Source organism: Phycodurus eques, chromosome 19, assembly GCF_024500275.1.
Source record: "Phycodurus eques isolate BA_2022a chromosome 19, UOR_Pequ_1.1, whole genome shotgun sequence".
NCBI classification, from domain to species: Eukaryota; Metazoa; Chordata; class Actinopteri; order Syngnathiformes; family Syngnathidae; genus Phycodurus; species Phycodurus eques.
The window spans coordinates 15,872,383-15,897,262 of NC_084543.1; the positions used below are offsets into that span (position 1 = coordinate 15,872,383).

The 24,880-nt window shown below is 46.6% G+C and overlaps 1 protein-coding gene across 9 annotated transcripts in view; it reads right to left on the reverse strand.

The window, feature by feature from the left end:
- Positions 1-24,880, reverse strand: part of ca10a (carbonic anhydrase Xa) — a 194,547-nt gene that overhangs the window by 48,945 nt on the left and 120,722 nt on the right. The gene's annotated exons all lie outside the window — the stretch shown is intronic.

A 24,880-nucleotide genomic window follows, 5' to 3' on the forward strand; every position in this document is an offset into this window, starting at 1 on the left:
CGTTCCTCCTTCTCGGCATTCCAATCTGAACTGAGGAGAGTTTTTGATCACCCCGTCAAGGGCAAGGAAGCCGGTAGCCGGTTGTTGGACCATTCGCAGGGGGACTTGTCAGTAGCCGAATACTCCATTTCGTTCCGCATCCTGGCAGCAGAGAGTGGATTCGACGATGTTGCGTTGAGCGGCATTTTTCGTCGGGGACTCTGTCCTGCCGTCAAAGATGAGTTGGCGGCCCGGGACGAGACCACTCATTTGGAGGAGTTGATCGGACTAGCCATTAGACTGGACAATCGACTGAGGGAACGGCAGCGCGAGCGGGCGGCTGAACGGCGCATTTTTTTTGAGTCCGCTTCCCCGGGACATTCTTCGTCCGCCATGGAAGACGCCGCCTGTGTTCCCCCATCCACCTCGGCGTCGACGAGGGAGCCGGCCCTGGCCGTGGAGGAGCCGATGCAACTTGGCGGGGGGCGACTGGCGGAGACGGAACGTCAGAGACACGAGAGCGGGGGCGTGTCTGTACTGCGGCCGACCAGGACACAAGGTATCCACCTGCATGGCGAGACCTTCACGGGGAAGTGACGCTACGCGTTCCAAGCAGAGCGGCCAGGTGGTGGTGACAGCGCCTTCTGCCTCCGGAAAGAACGTCTCATCGTGTGAGTATTTTGATGAAGACTTGGTACCCGGTGAATTGAGAACTGGATCGAACAACAAGAGACTACAATTGCCAGGCGAAGTATCGGGATTTGGCGGCAGTGTGAAGGTTTCCGGATTAATTGACTCCGGAGCTGATGAGTGTTTTGTGGACTCCTGTGTGATAGAGACTCTAAATTGTCCACTGTACAGACTTAGCAAACCGAGAAAAGTTCTTGATTTGGATGGGCGTCTCCTGGCGGTTACAACACACATTACGGCTCCACTGTGTTTAAAGCTCTCGGGTAACCACATCGAATCGCGGCGATTTTTTGTAATGCCCTGTCAATCTGCTCCAGTTGTGCTGGGATTAACGTGGTTAAAACTTCATAATCCAGATATTAATTGGGATCAACGACAGATTGTGAATTGGAGCCTATTTTGTCATTCCCATTGTCTGCAGTCTGCCATGTTGACTACCACCCCCCGTGTTCAAGACGAGCACATCGATTTGGCTAAAGTACCGGCTGAGTACCATGATTTGCAACTAGTGTTCAGTAAGGATCGCGCCCAGTCTTTGCCTCCGCATCGTCCATACGACTGTTCCGTAGAGTTGATTCCCGAGGCTCCACTACCATGTGCGAGGCTGTATCAGATTTCCAAGCCTGAGCAAGAGGCATTAAAGACTTATATTTCCACTTCGCTAGCTGCTGGGTTGATTCGTCCCTCATCGTCGCCAGTGGGCGCCGGATTTTTTTTTTATCGATAAAAAGGATGGGACCCTGTGACCCTGTGTCGATTTCCGGGGTCTTAACGACATCACGATAAAAAATAAGTATCCTCTCCCGCTGTTGGACTCGCCGTTTGCCCCTTTGCAGTCTGCAAAGGTGTTCACAAAATTAGATCTGCGAAATGCCTATCACCTGGTGAGGATGAAGGAGGGAGATGAGTGGAAGACTGCGTTCAATACTCCATTAGGTCATTTTGAGTACTTAGTCATGCCTTTTGGACTCACGAATGCACCCGCTGTGTTTCAGTGTCTTATTAATGATGTGCTCCGGGACATGATAAATGTATTCTGTTTTGTGTACTTGGACGACATCTTAATCTTTTCCCGTGATCTACGTGAACATCGCCAACATGTCCGCATGGTGTTGCAGCGCTTGACGGAAAACCGTCTTTACGTCAAGGCTGAGAAGTGTGAGTTCCATGCGGAGTCGGTACAGTTTTTGGAGTTCATTGTGGAGAAGGGCCAGCTTCGGGCCGATCCAGCCAAGATCCAGGCTGTGGTTGATTGGCCAACTTTGGTTTTTGGGTTTTGCTAATTTTTATAGGCGATTTATACGTGATTACAGCCTTGAAGTGGGACCTCTGACGAGACTTACTTCCAATAAAATACCATTTGTATGGACCCCTAAGGCAGAAGTGACTTTTGATCATATTAAACAATTGTTTGTGAAGGCTCCTGTGTTACATCATCCTAATCCTGACATTCCTTTTGTTGTCGAGGTGGAGGCATCTGATTCAGGTGTGGGGGCGGTCCTGTCCCAGAGGTCCCCGGTCGACCAGAGGCTACACCCCTGCGCCTTCTTCTCTAGACGCCTGAGCCCTGCAGAGGCCAATTACGATGTGGGAAATAGAGAGCTGCTGGCCATTGTCCTGGCGCTGCAGGAGTGGAGGCATTGGCTGGAGGGTACGAAGGAACCTTTTCAAGTTTTCACCAACCATAAGAACCTGTCTTACCTCCAGACTGCTAAAAGACTCAACCCCCGTCAAGCACGTTGGGCCCTGTTCCTTACCCGTTTCGACTTCATCATCACTTACCGCCCTGGGTTGAAGAACGGCAAACCTGATGTTGTCATGTGTGTGTGTGTGTGTGTGTCTGTGTGTGTGTGTGCGTGTGTTCCAGGTTTTGTCTTCCTCTCTCTCGTTTCTCACACACCTGCTCCTGTGAGCATCTTCACCACCTGTGCCTCGTTCATACCTAATTACCGATTGTATTTAACCTTGTGTCTCATTCCCACTCGTTGCCAGTTCGTTGTACCTTGTCGTCACGTTCCAGCATTCCTTGTCACAGACTCACAGTAAGACTTTGACCCTGTTCCGATTATCGACCTTGCCTCTTTGCCTCATGTTTTTGGATACTGTTGCCTTTCTTGGATTGCCTGCCTGTGTACCGACCAATGCCCGTCTATTAAACCTCTCTTTTTGGAAACTGTCCATTTGGTTTGGAGTCGTGCATTTTTGGGTCGTATCCTCTGTTCCGTTCATGACAGAACGAACTGGCCATAACATGGACCCAGCAGACTCAGACCCGGTGCGCAAAGCCCTTCAAGCGCAGGGTCGACGCCTCTCGAAGCAGGATGAGCAGCTTGCTGCCCTCCACCTTCATCTAGAGGGACTGTCAAGGCATCAGGACAATATGATGAGACAGGTGGCCTCACAGTTTGAACTTCTTATGAAAATTATCCAAGAAAAGGAACCAGTTGGCACCACACCCAATACCGCCACGGTATTTCCATGTGAAACAGTCAACATGCAGCCACCTGCCACCTCCGCTGCTGTCTGCCCACAGCTCTCTCGACCGGAGAGGTTCTCTGGAAATTCTGGGAACATTAAGCCGTTCATCACGCAGTGCGAACTCCACTTTGAGCTCCAGGCAGCTGCCTTCCCCACTGAGTGGGCAAAGATCGCTTTCGTCATTTCCCACCTGACTGGTCGTGCGGAGGCGTGGGCTACTGCTGAATGGAGCCGCAATTCCGCCACGTGTCATTCATGGGCTTTTTTCGTAAAGACTATGGAGCAAATTTTTCAATTTTCCACTCCTGATTCGTGAGGCAGCTCGCTCCCTTGTCACCTTACGACAAGGCATGCGCAGGGTGTCAGATTACGCGATTGAGTTTCGCATTCTAGCAGCTGAGAGTCATTGGAATAATCGGGCGCTACTCGATGCCTTTTTTCAAGGACTATCCCCCGCCGTCAAGGATCATTTAGTCCCGCTAGACCTGCCGACCGACTTGGACACTCTCATCGCTCTCGCCGTAAAAATCGACAAGAGGCTTTTGGATCGCGAGCTGGATGGAGATCGGCGGAAGGCTGCGTCACCGCGCACTTTGAGGACAAGCCTCGGTGACCAGCCAAACCAAGGCAGATCCCCTGGTTCCGGTCTCAACCCACTGGCTAACGTCCCCACGGAGGAACCCATGCAACTGGGCAGGTTCCGTCTGAGGGAAGGGCATTGCTTCTACTGTGGTCAGTTGGGTCATTCCGTGAGCAACTGTCACGTCAAAGTTGCCGGTGCCTGTAGCAAGGGCACGGGAGAGGTGAGTCTGAATTTGATGAAGGAAGACCCTACACGGGTTCTTCCTAAAGTGACACTATGCTCTCCTGATCAAGAAATTCATACACCTGTATTAATTGACTCTGGTTCTGACGCAAACTTACTCAACTCCATCCTCGTTAGACGTATGCACCTTAGAACCTTTGAAATAAAACGCCACCGCAACACCTATGCTGCAGACGGCAGTTTTATGGGCAAGATCACTCACCGCACTCAAACACTCACATTGACATTTCCCGATTCTCACTCGGAACGCATTAGTTTTCATGTTTTTGACGCCATAAATCATGACCTTATTTTAGTGAACCCATGGTTGAGATTACATAACCCCCACATTGACTGGTCCTCTGGGCAGGTTATGTCATGGGGCAGCAATTGCGCCCGGAACTGTTTCAAGCCGCCATGTGATGTTCAGGGTCATGTTTCTAAGGACAATCCACAGACCCCATCTGGGGATCCTGATTTATCTCAAGTGCCCACCTGTTACCAGGATATTAAAGAAGTTTTTTCCAAGTCCAAGGCCAAATCCCTTCCACCTCACAGACCTTATGACTGTGCTATTGACTTGCTGCCTGGAACCACACCCCCACGAGGGAGGTTGTTCTCTCTTTCAGGGCCGGAACACAAGGCCATGAAGGAGTACGTGGAGGAATCACTGGCAGCCGGGATCATTCGCCCATCTTCATCCCCTGCAGGAGCAGGATTTTTCTTTGTGGACAAGAAAGACAAGACCCTGCGACCCTGTATCGATTACCGGGGTCTCAACGAGATCACTGTAAAAAACAGGTACCCTCTTCCTCTCATCTCCACCGCCTTTGAGTTCCTGGAGGGAGCCAAGGTTTTCACCAAACTGGACTTAAGAAATGCATATCATCTAGTCAGAATAAGGGAGGGGGATGAATGGAAAACAGCATTTAACACACCAACAGGACATTATGAATATTTGGTAATACCTTTTGGGCTTACTAACGCTCCAGCTGTTTTCCAGAACCTTGTCAATGATGTCCTGCGTGACATGCTGAATGTTTATGTTTTTGTTTATTTGGATGACATTTTGATTTTCTCCCCGGATGAGGAGACTCACATTATTCATTTCCGCTCTGTTTTGCAGCAGTTACTGCAGAACCAACTATATGTTAAAGCTGAGAAATGTGAGTTCCACAAGGCGTCAGTTTCTTTTCTGGGTTTTGTCCTGGCTCAAGGTGAAGTCAAAATGGACCCTTGCAAAGTCGATGCAGTAATTAATTGGCCTACTCCCACGTCACGCAAAGATGTACAAAGGTTCTTAGGGTTCGCAAACTTCTACAGAAAATTCATCAGGAATTTCAGTTCTATAACCTCTCCTTTGCATGATCTTACCTCGCCACACAAACCTTTTGCATGGAACCCGCTTTGTCAGGCAGCGTTTCAAAAACTTAAGTCGAGCTTTACCTCTGCTCCCATCCTTACTTTGCCAGATCTCCAACAGCAGTTTGTGGTAGAAGTCGATGCGTCTGATGCCGGAATAGGAGCAGTGCTCTCCCAGAAATCTCTCAAGGATGATAAATTACATCCTTGTGCTTTTCTCTCCAAAAAACTGACCCCAGCTGAGAAAAATTATGACATTGGTGACCGTGAACTGCTGGCAGTCAAGGTGGCCTTGATGGAGTGGAGGCACTGGCTAGAAGGGGCACAGACTCCGTTTTTAGTATGGACAGATCACAAGAACCTTGAGTATATTAAGACTGCTAAAAGATTAAATGCGAGGCAGGCTAGATGGGCTCTGTTCTGTACTAGATTTAATTTCACGCTATCCTACCGACCCGGTTCTAAAAATGGTAAGCCAGATGCTTTGTCACGCATTTTCTCCAAAGAGAATTCTTTGTCCGACCCAAAGACTATTTTGCCCAAGTCATGTTTTATTTCCGCTTTTGTTTGGGACATTGAAATGGCGGTTAAAGGGGCTCTGAAAGACACTCCTAGCCCTGACGATTGCCCTGAAAACAGGCTTTATGTGGTTCCGACCTTAAGGGGAAGAGTCATCCACTGGGCTCACATGAACCGCACTGTATGTCACCCAGGCATTGCCAAGACTCAATCAGTGGTCGAACAGCGCTTTTGGTGGCCTAATGTTAGGAGGGATGTTATTGATTATGTCAATGCTTGCCAGGTATGTGCTGCCAACAAGCCCTCTCATCAACGTCCTTCTGGGGAGTTGCAACCCCTGCCAATACCACAACGTCCTTGGTCAGACATTTCCGTAGACTTTGTGACAGGATTACCGGCCTCTAAAGGCAATACCACCATTCTTACAGTTGTTGACAGGTTCTCTAAGATGGCACACTTCATTGCACTTCCAAAACTCCCCTCAGCTAAAGACACTGCCGAGCTGATGATTAATCAGGTTTTCAAGTTCCATGGTTTCCCCAAGAATGTCTGATAGGGGTCCCCAATTCATTTCGCAATTTTGGAAGGAGTTTTGCAATCTCATAGGTGCTACCGTCAGTCTGTCATCTGGGTTTCATCCTGAAACCAACGGCCAAACCGAAAGGCTGAACCAGGACCTGGAGACTGGGCTCCGATGTCTCGGAAATTGGTTTGGGTTGAATTCTCCCACAATTGCCTCCCCTCTGCATCCACTTTTCACGTTGTGCATGGTTACCAACCATCTCTGTTTCCTGCCATAGCCCCTGAGTCCACAGTTCCAGCGGCATTAACCTTGGTGAGACGCTGCAGGAGGACCTGCAGGAGGCCCTGGGAGCGAGCCCGACAGATGCTGCTGCGCCAGGGACGATTTTTGGGTCCTATCCTCTGTTCCGTTCATGACAGACGCCTTGTCTAGGCTGCATGGCCCGGCTGCTGTTCAGCCTGTTGTGGAGACCATTCTACCTGGGACCCGGGTGGTGGGAGCGCTTCAGTGGGAGGTTGAGAAGAAGGTGGAGGAGGCGGGGAGGGACGTCCAGGCACCGGGAGGTGTTCCTGATGGCAAATTGTTTGTTCCGGTCGTTTTACGTCCAGATGTGTTGAAGTGGGGACACACTTCTAGAGTCGCTTGCCATCCTGGGGTCAGTCGGACACTTTTCCTCATTTCCCAACGGTTCTGGTGGCAGGGACTACGCAGGGACGTTAAAGAATATGTTGCGGCATGCTCAGTGTGTGCCCGTAGCAAGATGTCCCATCGTCCTCCAGCTGGTCTTCTTCGTCCACTGCCCATTCCTTCCCGCCCCTGGTCCCACGTCGCCTTGGACTTCATCACGGGCCTTCCGCTGTCTGGAGGGAACTCAGTCATCCTGAGTGTTGTCGACAGATTTTCCAAGATGGCCCATTTCGTTGCTCTGCCGAAGCTGCCGTCCTCCTTTGAGACTGCTTATCTCCTTGTCGACCATGTCTTCCGAGTTCATGGTATTCCTGCTGATCTGGTGTCTGACAGGGGGCCGCAGTTCGTCTCTCGGGTCTGGAGGTTGTTCTGCAAAGCGCTGGGGGCGTCCTCCAGTCGTTCATCCGGTTTCCACCCACAGACCAACGGCTAGGCTGAGAGGGCGAATCAAGATGTGGAGGCTGCTCTTCGCTGTGTTTGCCATCAGCACTCCTCCCATATCCCAGCTAACTGGTCTTCTCACCTGCCTTGGGTGGAATATGCGCATAACACCCTCGTTTGCTCTGCTACTGGACGCTCGCCTTTCATGACTGCATACGGTTACCAGCCGCCGTTGTTCCCTTCTCAGGAGAGGGAGGTGGTCGTCCCGTCTGTACAGGTCCATCTCCGAAGGGCTCGTCGGGTGTGGCGGGATGCAAGGGGGGCCTTGTCCCGTACTGAGGCTCGCAACAGGCAGTTAGCTGATCGTCATCGGATCTCAGCTCCTCCCTACCGTCCTGGTGAGAAGGTCTGGTTGTCCACATGAGATTTGCATTTGGCCGGGGGTTCTAAAAAACTTCGGCTCCCTCCCACCATGAAAGTTCACCCAGTATTCCATGTCTCCTTGCTCAAACCGGTTTCCTCCAGCCCCCTGTGTCCTCCAGCGGTGCCTCCTCCTCCTCCTCCGCGGATGGTTGATGGTGAGCCAGTATACACGGTGGGTGAACTATTGGATTCCAGAAGAAGGGGCAGGGGTGTGCAGTATTTGGTCGACTGGGAGGGTTACGGCCCTAAGGAGTGTTCCTGGGTTCCCCGCTCTTGGATCCTAGATCCGTCCCTTCTCCGGGCCTTCCACCCTCTCCACCCGCAGAAGTCGGGTGGAGAGGGTGTCCTTTGAGGGGGGGATACTGTCATGGCCCTGTGTTTCAAGTTGTTTTTCTTTGTGTTGCAGTGTCTGGGTGGGCATGGACATCGGTGACGCACCTGTCATGCATTGTAATCATCAGCCTTTTTAGGGGGCACCGTGACAGTGTGTGGGCATCGGAATATTCACTCGTTTTTGCCCCGTGTTTGCCGCCGTTCTGACCGCTGTCCAAATTTAGGCTCAATACGATTATACCACACGGACCGTTTGTCGTGTCTCCCTGCGTTATCTGTTTTTGATTCTCTCTTGTTGTGAGTTCCTTTAGTTTCGTATGTCTCGCCATCACATGCTCTGCCATTTAATTAAAATTGTTCGGACCTCTGACATGGAGTCTATTTTTTGGGATCTGCCCATACGGCATTGCCGATCGTGACAAGTACTCTGGAATGCCCTACCTCTGTAGAAATTTTTGAATCCCGACTTAAGACTTACTCCTACTCTTTGGCATTTAGTTAAAGTACATGTTGGCCTGTTTTTACTGCCGCTTGTCCCCCCCCCCCCCACACACACACACACTTCTCCGAGCAGGTGGTGATGACCAAATGTGAGGCTGTTGCTGCATGGATTCTGCACCGACCAAATGAAACAAGATCTGAGGTGGACCACTTACCCTGGAGTCGTTGCAATGGAGCATTCTGCTCCGAACAAACAGGCTAGGTTCTGAGGCAGAACCACCCAAGGCATCTACCCTGCAGCACTTTTTCTCTTTAAATGGACTCTTATGTCATCTTAAACAACATTGTACAGCATCTTGTCATCGTAATGAACATTGCACAGCACCAGACTATGTGACACGTTGCCCACTCGACATCCATTGCAGCCTGGTCATCTGCGGTCCCTTCTGAAGGTTTAATTTTTCTCCAGGTTTTGAGAGTGGACAACTGGTTAGCACATCTGCCTCATAGTTCTGAGGAAGCGGATTCAAATCCGACCTCGCCTGTGTCGAGTTTGCACGTTCTCCTTGTGCCAGCGTGGGTTTTCTCTGGGTACTCCGGTTTCCTCCCACATCCCAAAATCATGCACGGTAGGTTGATTGAAGACTCTAAATTGTCTGTTGGTATGATTGTGAGAGCTAATGGTTGTTTGTTTCTATGGGGCTTGCAATTGGCTGTCGAACAGTTCAGGGTGTACCCCGCCTCCTGCCCGCAGTTAGCTGGGATATTCTCCAGCATACCAGCGACCCTAGTGAGGATAAGTGGTGTTGAAAATTGATGGATGGATGGGGTTTTGAGTTTTTTCTGGTCCGATTGGGGGGTTTAGATTCGGGGATGTCGTCAATCATTGCCCACTGTGGGCCTTTGAAGACCTTTGAGTGTCTTTTGTGATAAAGAGCTACACAAATATGCTTGACTTGACGTGTTTAGGCCTCTCACGATAGCAAATTTTTTAGAACAATATAGTTTCCCAAAAATTTTCACGATAAACGATAGTATCGTGGAAGTATTTTCTTTAATGCCACTGATATAATGACATGAGAGCATAATAAAGAACTGTACACATCTTACAAATTCTGCCCTGGTAATCTAAGATATAGTATGAGCACGACTGTGTGTCATTTACTAAATAAAAGTAGGGCTGCATTTCACAATAAGAGAAAGTAAATAAAAAGAGAAAGTTATGTGTTCAAATAAAATGCTAAACATGAGAAAATTAAAGTTTGAGTTTCCGCTATTCTGTTTGGCATCTGGACACGACAGTGAAGTCTCAAACGATTTTACATACACTTATTTAAATTTAACAAATCTTAACAAATAAACAGTTTTAGAGATTGTTTGTTCAAACCTTTGTTTTGTTTCATAATGGCGTTTCACGTATGCACTTTTAATAAGTGCTCCCAGTGGGAACTTCCCACTGAGAAGTAACAAAAATGACATTGACTGTTCCACTTTTAGCACTGTTCCAAATGTTTTCTTCCTTTATCGGTCATTTTCTGATCTTTCTCTGTCTTTAACTCAACTTAAACGCTGAGTCTCTTTCTCTCTCCCCTGCTACGTTTCACCTTGTCCCTGTCTGGGCTGTGCGCAAAAAGTGATTATGGCCTGAGATGCAGATTTGATTGGCTGAAGGGAGTAGCCGAACTCATGTAATTGGTTGGCACGGTTCATCACTACCGAAAAGCCTGTAATATTTTGCGTCACTTAAAATAGAAGCGCCCCGTGTGTCTTGAATGATAACCTTTAGTTTTTGGCTATGGTGTGGGTACGTATCGGACTGCTTCTGGGTCCAGACACGGTCAGCGGTCCGCCAGTTAGTGACCTGTATGTCGCCACGAGTCAGAGAGAGCTGTTTAGCTCCTTAGCTCACTAGCTAGTTAGCTCACGGGCTAGCAAACTTAATAAATAGTTAACTTTCTCTAAAGTGTTCCAGGTCTGTGCATCTATGGAGCCAAAGCCGTTCCGCCAACCGCTGGCTGAGTCGTGAACAGCACGCCGTTTGTTACCACAACAATGAAAATGTATCGAGTCCGAAAAAAAAGTATTGTGTCAATTGTATTTATGGAACGATAAATATTTATCTACCTCTGATTGGCTCCTGGCTAGCACCAAGATGGGACATGTACTTTTAGTGGATAATGATTCGCTGAAGCATTTCAGCAACACTTGTACACATAAGAGTACATGGATAAGCAATCCTGTGCGTCCGTCACCATGCTTTATCTGTTCCTGCTCATTTTTGTGTGTTGCAGACATGGGATGCACTTTAAATGAGATCCCTGCACCGGTAATGAAGTAAGGTGTTGCTTTCACGGAAACCTCAAAAACAGCTTTCCACATGCAACTCAGCAATTGCTTAAAATGGCCCTGAATCAATCAATTAATCGATCTACCTATCTCTCTCTGTCTGTCTGTCCATCCATCCATCCATCCAGCAATCTGCAGTACGGTAAACAAGTGGTTAGCATGTCTGCCTCAAAGTTTTGAGGTTTTGGATTTTAATTCTGGGTGCTCCAAGATCCTCCTGCATTCCAAAAACATACATTCATAAGACGGAAAAGACCAGACAAATACAGTAAATATAAATATATGTTGTATTGATATTTAATTTATTTTGTCTTTCTTAGCATATTTGGTATCAGAGTAGTGAAAATGTTATTGAAAATATTCGTGACTTTCATTTGATGGTGCTTGGATTATGTTACTAACTACATTTCTTTGACAGAAAACTTGTAACTGATAACTGCCCCTCCTTGAGCCGTCAACTTATCGTGGTGGAGAGGTTTGTCTGTCCCAAGGATCCTAGGAGCTAAGTTCTCTGGGGCTTCACGCCCCTAGTAGGGTCACCCATGGCAAACAGGTCCTAGGTAAGAAAGCATGCTCAAAAACCCCTTATGATGAGTACAAATACTGGACCTCGTTTTCGCTCGCCCGGACGTGGGTCACCGGGCCCCCCCTCTGGAGCCAGCTAGGTGGGGCATGATGGCGAGCACCTGGTAGGGCACAGCCCGAAAAGACAATGTGGGTCACCCTTCACATGGGCACCCCACCTGCAGCAGTTGCCAAGGGGATTGGGTGCAGTGTGAGCTGGGCGGAAGCCGAAGTCGGGGACCTTGGTGGTCCGATCCCCAGCAACCGAAACAGGTTCTAGGGACGTGGAATGCCAACTCTCTGGCAGGGAAAGAGCCTGAGCATGTGTGAGAGGTTAAGAAATTCCGACTGGATATAGTCGGGCTCACCTGGACACACAGCTTGGGCTCTGGTACCAGTCTTCTCGAAAGCCGGGCACGAAAGGGGTTGGACTTTCATCCACTCTGGAGTTGCCCAAAGTGAGAGGTGCCAAGCAGGTGTGGGTATACTTATTCCCCCATGTCTCGGTGCCTGTATGTTAGGTTTCACCACAGTGGACAAGAGGGTAGCCTCCCTCTGCCTTCGGGTGGGCGGACTGGTTCTGACTGTTGTCTGTGCCTATGGACCACACAGCAGCTCAGAATACCCACCCTTTTTGGAGTCCTTGGAGGGGTGCTGGAGAGCGCCCCTCCCCCTCCTGGGGATTCCCTCATTCTGCTGGGGGACTTCAACACTCACATGGGCAATGACAGTAAGACCAAGAAGGGCGTGATTGGGAATAATGCCCCTTCCCCGACCAGAACTCTGTGATTGGACTTCTTTGCTCATCACGGATTGTCCATAACAAAAACCATGTTCAGACATAAGGGTGTCCATATGTGTACAGTAAAGATAATGCTCTTTTTGTAGCCGATCGTCCTTGTAGTAATCTTATATGATATTACTGCCACTTGGCAGCTGCTCAATGTGGCTAATAAATTAACGTGTAATCTTACTTAATTACTTTTAAAATCAAGTAACCAGTAAAGTAACTAAATTACTTTTTCAAGGTAATGTGGCAACTTTTAAACGCAGGAGAAACAGAAGGAAGATGCCGAGTTATTGTTCTTTGCTTGTCACCATTGCCACAGCTTTGTTTTACTCTTGTGCTTGTTCCTTGCTCTGCTTATCCCGCCAATAGATATTGTTCATCAGTCTTTTTGCTCGTAAGTACATTGTGATGGTCTGTTTCTCGTTTCTCGCCTTGTGTAGGTTTTGGTTTCGTCTGTTACTTTGTACTGGTTTTCTTCCTTGCGTTGTGCACCATTTGTGCTTTTGTTTGTGTTGTACCCTAGTACAACACATAACTGAAGTTCTTAGGCACACAAGTCTTTCCTTATATGGTTTCCTGTACTTTGAGGTTCAACCACCAAGTCTCCTTGTCCCCTTTGCTTCCGGAATATACACCAAGGACTCTCCTACCTGTTTCTCTGATCACCTTTGCTGGGAGTGTTCTAGTCTTCTAGAAGGTGCTCCTGTCCACCGAGAGCCTGTCTCACCTCTTCTTGAAAAGCCACACAACACCTTTTCTTTCTCAGCTTCCACCACATAGTTCTCTGCTCTGCCTTTGTCTTCTTAATCTTCCTCTCCACCACCAGAGTCATCTTCCACACCATCATCCTATCCTGTCTAGCTACACTCTCCCTTACCAGTACCTTACAGTCAGTAACCTCCTTCAAATTACATCTGCACAAGATGTAATCCACCTGCGTGCTTTGACCTCCACTCTTGTAGGTCACCCTATGTTCCTGCCTCTTCTGGGAGATAGTGTTCACTACAGCCATTTCCATCCTTTTTACAAAGTCTACCACCGTCTGTCCCTCCAAGTTCCTTTCCTGGATGCCAAACTCACCCATCACTTCTTCATCACCCCTGATTCCTTCACCAGCATGTCCATTACAATCTGCACCTATCACGACCCTCTCTCTGCCTGAGATGCTCTCAACTACCTCCAAGACATTCTTCACTAACTCTTCCTTTAAAATAACCCCGACTCCATTTCGCTTCCCATCTACACCATGGTATAATCATTTGAACCCTGCCCCTAAACTTAGAGCCTCATTGCCTTTCCATCTGCTCTCCTGGACACACAATATATTAACCTTTCTCCTAATCATCATGTCAAGCAACTCCCGATCTTAGGCTTGTGACCAGCCTACAGGTTTCCCTTGCTTGTGCCCCCATAGGGCTTGATTAAGCTACAAGCATCTCTAATTTGTTATTATTGCTAAGAACTACTTGTACAGTTGAACGAAACAGGGTTCAGCGACTGCTATCAATGAAAAGCTGCCGAGATGATTGAGTGGGCTCGGCATGACACGATCAGGTTAAAAACAAATCCATGAAGAATCTCTTTTGAATCTTCTCTTTAAGTTCAGCATGCATTGCTCCATGACACGTATGTTGTCAGGCAAGCATATGTTCATTTCCTTTAAAGGTAATCCAATGCAATAATGGTTATTGTTCATCTTGACAGGCTTTGAGACTAGCTCCAAGAACTGCTGGTCTTCCTTTGAAGGTTCTTGGTCATCACTGACACTCTTGGGTCGGCTTTGAATTGCTGCTTCCACAGCTCACAACTGATATCCTATTGACACTTAAACCACTTCTGCGCATCAACTGGCCAACCAAACATGGTTTTGATGGCATAAGGCCCGTCTTCTACACTCCGGATTACATTAAGTACTTTCAGAGCCCTTGGTAGATCCAAGCCAATCAGCAAATCTATCTCAGAGTAAATTTGAGGTAAGTGTGCTTTTGTTCCACTGTACAAAATGCTGCAGTCCTTGTATGTATGCGCTGTAGCATTCCCTTGAATTGAATTGAATTTATTTAAAATTGTGAAAAAGTAACAGAAATAAATAAACAAGATTTGAACAAAAATGAAACAAAAGTTAAATTATAAATATTCAAAAAGGAGTAGGAAGAACTAAAACTTATTTGCGACTACCCCTATCTCTACTTCCTTATAATCCTATGAAAATTCCCTTTCTTAGCCTTTACTCTCACAGGCACTATTGAGAGCTTGCAGTTCAGTGAGGTCACATGTATAAACAGAGGTTTCGGCACTGCATTTTGCTGTTTCCTTCACTTCTGCTGGCTCTTTGTCCATTTCATTTTCCCCCAGTGAATATGAGGCATTGAGGGATGCTTTAAATCGCATAGCTTGCAGTTAAGTCACTTTCTGCAGTCTTTGTTGACGTGTCCTTTACGCAGACAGCCAAAACACAATCCATGTTCCTTAAGAAGGCGATTTTCTCACGTTGTACCCTTTTTTTCTTCAACTGTGGGCACATCAATCATTCAGCACAAATGTATTTTTACCCTTCACCACTTTAATTTTTATTCTCCTATTCTTCGAGTTGCTTTTATCACAAAAATATGTTCTTAGTCTCTTCTTCTAAAGAAAATGCACTTGTGAATTACCAGGAAAAGCAATTCATTATCTTGGAGTAAAGTGTATCGTGATATCAGGTGAAGATTTTACGTTTATACTTAGTTTAATGCAATTACTGACCAAAATAATTATTTACAGCAGCTGAAATATGTATTTAACACATCACAATTTCTCTCACTAAATATATTTCCAAAGGTGCTATTGACAAGAAACTTTCACCAATGTTGCAAACAACCCAAGAAACCCATACATACAAAGAAAGTAGAACAAATAAGTTCAGAAATTAACACACATAAAGAAAGGGAGGTGCATGAAGGCATGGAAAGCCAAGACAACACCTAAAACCGATCAATAATCAAACGGCAATCCAGTCCCTTGTCAGTGCAAATGAATATCAGCTGGTTCAGTCCTAATTGATGACCTAAAAAAAGGTCTCTTTGCCAAGGTGTGAGTCAAGACACGTCTCATGATGGCTAAGAGCAATGATCTGTCTCAAGACCATCGCAAAGTAATTGTTGCAAAACATAACGATGGCATTGGTTACAGGCGCATATCTAAGCTTCTGAATGTTCCAGTGAGCACGGTTGGGGCCACTATACCTGAATGGAAAGCCAATCATACCACCATAAATTTGCCTCTATCTCCTCACAAGATTTCTGACAGAAGAGTGCAAAGAATAATCAAAAGAGTTGTCCAAGAGCCAAGGACCACTTGTGGAGAGTTCCAAAAGAGCTGGAATTAGCAGGTACTGTTGTCACAAGGAAAACAGTGAGTAATGCGCTCCGCCGCCATGGCTTGTATGCACGCTCACCACGCAAGACCCCATTGCTGAAAAAAAAGGATGTGAAAGCTCGTTTAAAGTTTGCTGAACAATATTTGAACAAGCCAGTTAAATACTGGGAGAATATAGTCTGGTCGGATGAGAGCAAAATTGAACTATTAGGATGCCATAATGCACACCACGTTTGGAGGAGAAATGGCACTGCACATCACACTAAAAATACCATACCAACTTTGAAGTTCGGAGGTGGGAACATGATGGTGTGGGGCTGGTTTTCAGCAAATGGTACTTAAACTTCACGTTATTGAAGGAAGGATGAAAGGACTACCGAGACATTGATAAAAATCTGCTGCCATCTACGAGGATGATAAAAATGAAATAAGGTTTGAAATTTCATCAGGATAATGATCCAAAACATACTGCCAAGGAAACTCAATTGTTTTCAAAGAAAAACAATAAAGCTGCTCAAATCGGCCAGCCAATCACCTGACATGAATCCAATTGAAAATCTATGGAAATAACTGAAACTCAAGGTCCATAAAAGAAGCCCACGGAACCTTCAAAATTTGAAGACAGCTTGTGTGGAGGAATGGGCCAAAATCACACCAGAGCAATGCATGCGACTAGTTTCTCTATACAGGAAGCATCTTGAAGCTGAGGCTTTTGGCTTTTGTACAAAGTATTAAATAAATACCAGTTGGCGTGTTCAAGCCCTTTTCCCTGTGTAATTTCACATTATTACACATTACTTAATTTCTGATCTCATTTGTTCTACTTTCTTTGTATGTATGGATTACTTGGGTTGTTCCCAAAATCTGGTGAAATTTTCATGTCAATTGCACCTTTGGAAATATATTTAGGAAGAGAAATGGTGACGTGTTAAATACCGATTCCAGCCGTTGTATGTAGCCCAGTGGTTTTGGTTTTTGGACCAGTACCACTTAGAAATGATTTAGTTCCCAAAGTACCACCATTCCTGAATGACAATGTTAAAATACAGTGGTGTCGTAGGCCAAAGTGTTCATGAAAAATTAGACAGAGGTTTTATTCTTAAAGAAGTGTATTTATTATTGTAAGCCACTGTAACATTTTACATTAACAGTTTAGCATTAGCACTGCGCTTAAATATAGGAAATTACAAAACTGTACTTGTAAATGTAAACGAAAAATAAGTCAAATATATAGTAGTACAATAAGTAAGTAGTATAATAGTTAAATGAAAGTTGAACATTCAAATGTACACGTGAAATTACAGGTTAAATACAACTAAACTGTACATAGGCAGTGATTCTTTCATGAGGAATCCGCAAACCAATCGTGGTACTTGTACCACAGTTTGAGAATCACTGAGTCGCAGTTGACTGTCCAAAATGGGGGGGTTTAAGGTTATGTTAATATTGATATTTAGTGAAAAAAATGTGAGTAAAATTTTGTAACTGGAAATTGCGTCAGTTTATATTTGTGCAATATCACCATGTATCATATTTAGCTTATTGTGATCTTGTACGGGGGCTCTTACGATGGCGATTAATGTGTATTTTGTACTCTGATATTTCTGGTTTTATCTGTTCTTTTTTCCAGGAAAAATTTAAGAAATCAAAATTGAAAAACGGCCGTAGCCATCCTTCCATCCTGAGAGTCAGTGTTAGTAGACCATACAATGAAACTTTGTTTTGTTCGACTGATCAAGTCTGATTCTCAATAACCCTCAATTATAATACCACAGCGGTATCTTAAAAACTCCACTGTGACACAGTAAAACTGTTTCGGCATAAAAGGGATACATATTTTCCATTCTGCTTGAACTAACAGCCGAACAGGACAAAAAAAAAAAAAAAAAAGTAGACCATAGAATGTATTGTGTCTCTCTATAGCCACCTTGAAACCTTGCTTGATCCACCCTTCCAATCAGATCAGGATAATCTCTAGCATCAAAACTATCATCTCCACCTTGGAATTTTTAAATACCCTACCAAGAACAGCATTTGATCAAGATTCTGGGTATCATTGGATTACCAAATCCATATTCTACTTTTACTAAAACCAGTATCACATATCCTGGTTTGAAATACTCCATTTTGAGATTTAATCCTATCCAGACTAATCTGATCCGGATTAAATACTGGGCCCTGGCTATCACAAGCCACAGATCTCCATTTATCCCCAAACCGGTAAGGCAGCTTCTTGATGATCTTGATGATAACGTGCATATTAACAGGTATATCAAGTGCACGCATGTGTCACTGATGGTGAAGTGGTACACTCTCCTGACTTTGGTGCGGGCAGCGTGGGTTCAGTTCCCACTCAGTGACGGTGTGAGTGCAAATGGTTGTCCGTGTGTGTATGAGCCCTGCGACTGACTTGCGACCAGTTCAGGGTGTAGTCCGCCTTTCGCCCAAAGTCAGCTGGGATAGGCTCCAGTGCCCCGCGACCCTAACCATAATAAGCGGTGTTGAAAATGGATGGATGGATTGATGCATGTAGTTGACATCTTCCATAGTGCTTCAACATCCTCTCACAAGTCTCTTTGGAGTCTTTGTTCCTGCTTTCCATACTGTTTAAAGGACTATATGAATGTTTGGTACAGTACTCACCATTAAAAACCTGTATCCCTTTTGGACATGGAAGAAAGACACCGTTGCGAGATCAATAATGCAGTGATTTCATTTTGTTTTTGCATGACTGAGAAAATATTGTTCATGAGTGCCTTTCCGTGTCCATCTGAATTTCTGAGGCTCGACTGGAATGTCAGTGGAGCTTTAGTGAGAGTGTGGATTAGAGTTACAACTGTGTCTGTGGTTATCCTTGCAGTGCTTGTAAATTGGTGACACCAGACTTGCGGAGGATTTGTCCACTTGTATGCATATCTTGTGACTGTGGTCCAAAAGGATCTGCCTTGACATTCGAGGGCCAATGTGTAGGAATTACTCCCATCTATTGTTTAAAATGTGAATTGCATCCAAACAAATAGTACCCTCTAGCACCTCAGTTTTCACACGTATTGCACCAATGGTAGAACCTCGTATATTAAAAACTTACCTATGGTAAACAACACTGTCTAACAAAACCAAATGAAATAGGGCTTGGAAATTCCTTTGCATTGTGGTTGTGTTGTCCGTTCGGAGTGAATTGTTTGCCGACCGAGCTAGGCTGGCTAACACAGTCTGGTCGATTCTTCTGCAAGTGTTTCGTGGCAGGCATCGAGTTTTGGACCAGATGAATTTTAACGTTGTGGCCTCATAGAGGTGGAAGTTATAACGGGACCCATAGTGAATGTACTTTGGGCAGGGCTGTTGAGAAATGTCCGGGTGATGGTGGAGTGCCAATAGCGACCCCCGGGACAGCTGAAAGCGGAGATGCAGAACCTCAGCAGTGGAGTGTTGGAGGAGTGCAGTCACCGGAGAGTGGACATGGATCAGGATGATCAAAACCAGCAAGCTCCATCCACACTTGCACTCTGGTAGGCCACATGGTTGCAAAAACACAAAATATCCTGGACAAAAGCGAAGGAACAAAGACTGATGTCTTCTGCCAGGTTCCTCGGATTGACAGGGATGAGGTTCCGTGTATGAACCAGTCAATCCCTTTTAATCAAGCGCGATTGTGAAATAAAAGATTGAAAAAAAATTAAAACCTAAATCTGACGGTTCACACGACACTGCAGAGAGACATTGACTTTTACCTTAAACAACTTCCTTCCGCTATTTCCGACCATAGATTGTACCTTATTAGAGTTACAGCTAACCAGGAAGTAAGTAGCTGAATCGAACGACAACCGCCACATGTATTGTACATGTATATACAAGCTATCAAGCCCTCTGTTGGGCTTTGTCTCAAGAATTTGACGATCCAGAGGCCCCAACCGGGTTCCTGGCGGCTCTTACTATTAAACAGGAGAGCCTCGAAACGCCACAAGCTTATTACTGCCATTTGCGTACTTCGGAAATTTAAACAAACCCAACATGGAGGAAGACATACATTTTAAAACTCTTTTTGTTGAAAACATGCATCCGTATGTAAAGCAACATTTGGGGCTAGAAGCATGCCCCCCCACGCTGTCCAGCTCACAACTGCGCGACCTAGCCTTTAAAGGCTTCGCTATTCATTAAAAGACCAACACAAAGCTGTCGGATCACAATAGTTGTGGCTTGAGGTACCAAAACAATGACGCACGCCAAAACTTCGAACATTTGCAGGAAAAAACTGACGCCTGGTCCTGGTTCGCTGGAATGCGACAAGCCCAAAAGTCATGTATCCTTCTTCGCAACCCCACAAGGGGTCGCTAATAAAGAATCAGGTACTGCTGCACATGCTATCCTTGAGATCATCTGCAGCTTGGCGAATAATATGAAGCAAGACCCAAGAGAGCCTGAGCCACTGCTTGGAGGCCACGCCGTTGAGCTCAGCCATCCCGCTGTGATGGTCTGTTCTGACTCCGACGTCTCTGTGCATTCTGCTGATTCTCCAATGAGAGATGACAAGCGTCCCGTCCAACAGACCGTGGGCAAGCACATAACCGAACACTGGAATGACCAGATAGCACCCATGACTAAAATCAAGATTCACGGACCAAAACCCAGTTCGACAATCAGACCTCGACAGTCTCCGACCATGCCCTGTGACTCACTGAATGACTCCAGCTACCTCCATCCATCCATTTTCTGAGCCGCTTCTCCTCACTAGGGTCGCGGGCGTGCTGGAGCCTATCCCAGCTGTCATCGGGTAGGAGGCGGGGTACACCCTGAACTGGTTGCCAGCCAATCGCAGGGCACATACAAACAAACAAACAACCATTCACACTCACAGTCACACCTACGGGCAATTTAGAGTCACCAATTAATGCTTGTTTTTGGGATGTGGGAGGAAACCGGAGTGCCCGGAGGCATGGGGAGAACATGCAAACTCCACACAGGCAGGATTGAACCCGGGTCCACAGAACTGTGAGGCTGACGCTCTAACCAGTCGGCCACCGTGCCGCCCTCCAGCTACCTGTCAAACAAAAAAGACAAGCAGCCATTTCGGCGTCTTCTAGGTCAACTCACCGTTAATGACACGTCAGGGAAATTTTACTTAATAACCACACTCGAACGTACGTTCCAATATGACGGACTCGTGGATACTGCAGCAGACATCACTGTCATGTCCGAGGACCCTGTTTGACCTACTGCGTGACAAAGTACACCTACTGCGTGACAAAGTACAGCAAGACAGCCGTACACTCAACCGTCAACACTGCGAAATGACAATTCGCCCCCTTGCTTAGGTGAACACCCACTTAAGCTCACTCATGTGGGTACTTTGGACAATAGGGCCCCATTCCATAATTCATCCTGTGTTCGTGTCACCTGTCAAGTCAGTACCTTTGCTCATTGGACAAGATCTGCTAAGTCGTTTCATGCCATTAATTTACTATACTTGGCGTGAGATTTATGCACAGGTGCAACGGCCCCTGAAGCGGCAAGAACACAATAGAGTGTGTCGCGGCTACCAAAATGGTAGCCAGATGACAGCTTGACGAAAGGGATGTGCACACTGGAAATGCTGAAGATGTCCACCAGTGGTCGCTCTTGTGACACCGACCATTATTCCAAGCTTTCGAGACCACAAGACCCCTCGGTGAGATGGAAAACTGCGCCCTATGAGTCGCATATTATGGGCCCCGACCATCATCATTGGTCCACCCATTCAGCAGTCACTCTAAACTTGATTGTGTCTTTCTTGATTAGCTGGCCGTCACTCTCAGTGGTCGTTAAGTCATTGTGCCTCTTTTGTGATTTTCACACACGCATGGCTTCAACAGTACAGGACATGGGGACATTGTCTCTTACAGAGACCTCAGACTTCCTGTACACTTGTTCTCTACACCTTGCCAAGTGCACCTCAGTGCCATCTTTTTCCCCACACCGCCCACCCTTTCATTCCCAAGGCAACACCAACCCAACTCTTCTGGTGCACCTGCAACGACCACTTGTGATGTGCATTTCCCTATGTGTTGGTTCACAGCCGTCCTCCTCTGCTCTACGTGGTTTTAGTTGTCGAAGTTGCCTGCTTTTCATTTAATTTTTCCGTGGTTTGCCTTGGCGGCCACTCTCTCGATTCTTCCTTCCTGCGCAAGCTTCACTCTGGTTTCTCCTTGGCTTTGCACCTGCTCATTTGCATTATCGTGGACTTTTCTTACTGTGCCCCCGTGGAGCTCACTTCTCAGCCACTCGTGACTCCACGCAGCGAAGGGGGGGGGGGGGTTGGGTCACACAAGACTCCGCCCACAATGCACCATGCACGAAACAAAGGATGGTCAACACGGATGAGACCGGACCGGGCAAGCAAGCCGAGCCTCTGTGACATCATCCTTGTTACACCAAGTCTGCCAACGCAGATGCTCAACCAAGACAAAGGTGAAACCAAACGCGCTGCTCCGCCGCAAACCGCTAACATAACGACCAAAATAAAACACATCCACAGCGCCCCCACTGGTGATGTTTGTAGCCTTACTACTATCGAGTGACAACTTCGAGAATTGCAGTGTAAAATCCCAACCACCCGACAATGTATGGTTAACAAAGTAGTCAATTCCTGGTTGCTAAGCATCCTGCTAAAAGTAGCCATTTTAGTTCTCAACATTTGCAGTGTAATTTTAAACCAAAATAGGTAGGCCATAACCACGCTGTCGTCTGCGCTCTTCACGGTTTATGCTCACACACAGATTGGTGACATGTTGATAAACGACAGGCTCTGTGAAATTGCGTCCTTTCTAGACAACTTGGCAAAAGGGCACATTTGGGACCCTTCAGCTCTACTAAAATCACTCGGTCTATGGCCCTGACAGGCCCCACCAATCCAGCCCACCTCAGGTCTTTTCTTACAAGCTCCACAGCTCTACATGTCAATCCTGAGTTCCAAAGAAAAAACTTTCTTGTTTCTGGCGCAATCAAAGATGTCATAAAAAGATGCTACGTTGCATAGTGAGGATGCCAATTGGTACCACCTACCATCCAGCAGTTACGACAGCCAAATTGTGATTTCCAAGTTTCTCAAATAGCGCAAATTTGAATTTTGCCCTGCATTGCTGGAGCAAATTACATTTGAAGGAACTCAGGCGCTTGACATCACCAACACTATGTGTCAAAACCCCTGTTTGCTCATTCCGACTGTGCTACATACCTTAACATAGTGGCCCTAACCATCCTCGACCACTACATGATTTTCAGCCTAACCTCCCTGCTCTACCGAAAGACCCAGGAGCGGCGGCGCTGCTCAGAAGAGCAATCCCATGCTTGCCTGGGGTCTTCCGGTCCATGCTTGCCTGGGGTCGTCCGGTAGAAAGGAATGGCTGAGCTCGAAAATGTCCCATCTCAAACCGCGCAGGAGGTCCTCCTCCTCTGACCGAACGTTCCCGGACCTCCTTGCTTCCTCTTTGACTTAGGCTAAGTTTCCTTTCCTTTGTACAGACTAGAACACCTGCCTTTCACCTCTTCTTTTTGGTTATTATTTGAGTGGTTCACCCCTTATAGTAGAGTTTTTGTTTTGCCCTTTTTCTTTTTTTTGTAGACTCCCTCTGTTTGCTAGGAGGAAGCTTTTTTTTTTACTTTTTCCCTTCTCGACTTCTCTTTCTCTTATCTTTGAAGAGACTTTTCGGTAACGTTCGTGGTATTCTTTTCCCCTGTTTCTCTCAACTACACAATCTCTTGACCTCACCACATAGAAACAACATTGACATCTATATTCCCATATAGGGACACACATTGAGTAAGAAGCTGTCATGGACACCTGTAATAGCCATAAGGGGGGGGCAGGGGGGGGGGGGGGGGGGTATGCACTAATCTTGTACTCTGGTAACTGCATTGCTGTGGCGGCTTCAAAGGAGACGTCGCCGAAACACGCAATCGAGCCGACCTTTCGCCGACGAAGGGGGGATTTGTAGCGGACATGCGCTCTGCAAATCGAGGCGCCACAGAGACTCACAACCACCTGAGAACCCCACTCCTCCAAGCTGCCCTGCTGTGAGACGGCGACGAGGACAATGCCTGGTGTACGTCAAGTGGACCTCAACCTAATTAGCAGCTTCCCGTCAAATCTTGATTCCTGTCTTCAAAAGACGCCTTGCCGGACCAAATGGTTGGGGGAGACTATGTGGTTAATATTTACCCATGCGTGTGAGACTCCACCCACTGGCGTTGAGAGGAACTGCAAGGGCCAGAACTTGTGGACGTGCCTTTATTTAACAGAAGATAAAATGTCCATTTTGATATCTTCCAAACTGTAGAAATATTCCAAATGTATACCTTGGTGTCTGTGTCACTATTCTTAGTTCGACAGGTCCTCTGCAAGATTTTGAAAGCTGTTCATGATTTGAAATCAAAGAGTACAAAATGTTGTGTTGAACAATAAGAAACCCATCTGCCACAACCAAAGTTTAAACAATGACTCTATGCGTGAGAGGACAAAGTTGGGAGTGTTTTAGATTAATATGATTTTAAACCCATTTAGTCAAATTTGTAGACAAGATTCAGGCTGATGGGTGTGGTCTTCAAGTCGGCAATCCCTCTTCCTATGCCCCACCTCTGGGGTGTTTAACTCTTGAGTTTACATGAGTTGCGTCTAGTCTTGTTCCTCCTCTCCTCGTACCTTGCTGGCAGCTCGCCAACTGGGTGGCCTCTGGCCAACCGCCTCCCCCTTTTTTTTGTTTTCTTTGTCCTCGGGCGCCTCCGGGAGCCACCATGTGCGCAAATGCCCGCCAAAACCAAGCCAGCGGCGTTTTCGATCGAAGAAGTCGGCCATGCGGCTCCGATCGCTTTCCCTAGCCCCGATCGGTCGACGGGGCCTCAGCGAGCAACTGCCGGCATCCCGTACGGGTCCCACACGCCTTTGAGGGCCAGAGCTCGGCCCGCCACCATGTCAACCGGCAGGAAAGTTATGAGCGCATCCCAAACGGGACAACAACTTTCCTTTCCCATTCCTTTTTTTCTTTTTATTTTCGTGCATCTTGTTTTTCTTCAACCAAACCTGCTTTGTTTCCACCTGAGTTCCGGAGGAAGACCACCCCCAAAGCCCATAAAAATTCCACTCTTGGTCGTATTTTGTGTGTGTTCTGAGTTTAAGTAAACCTCTGTAACCTAGGACTCAAAATGTCGTAAAGTGTAGCAAACTTCAGAT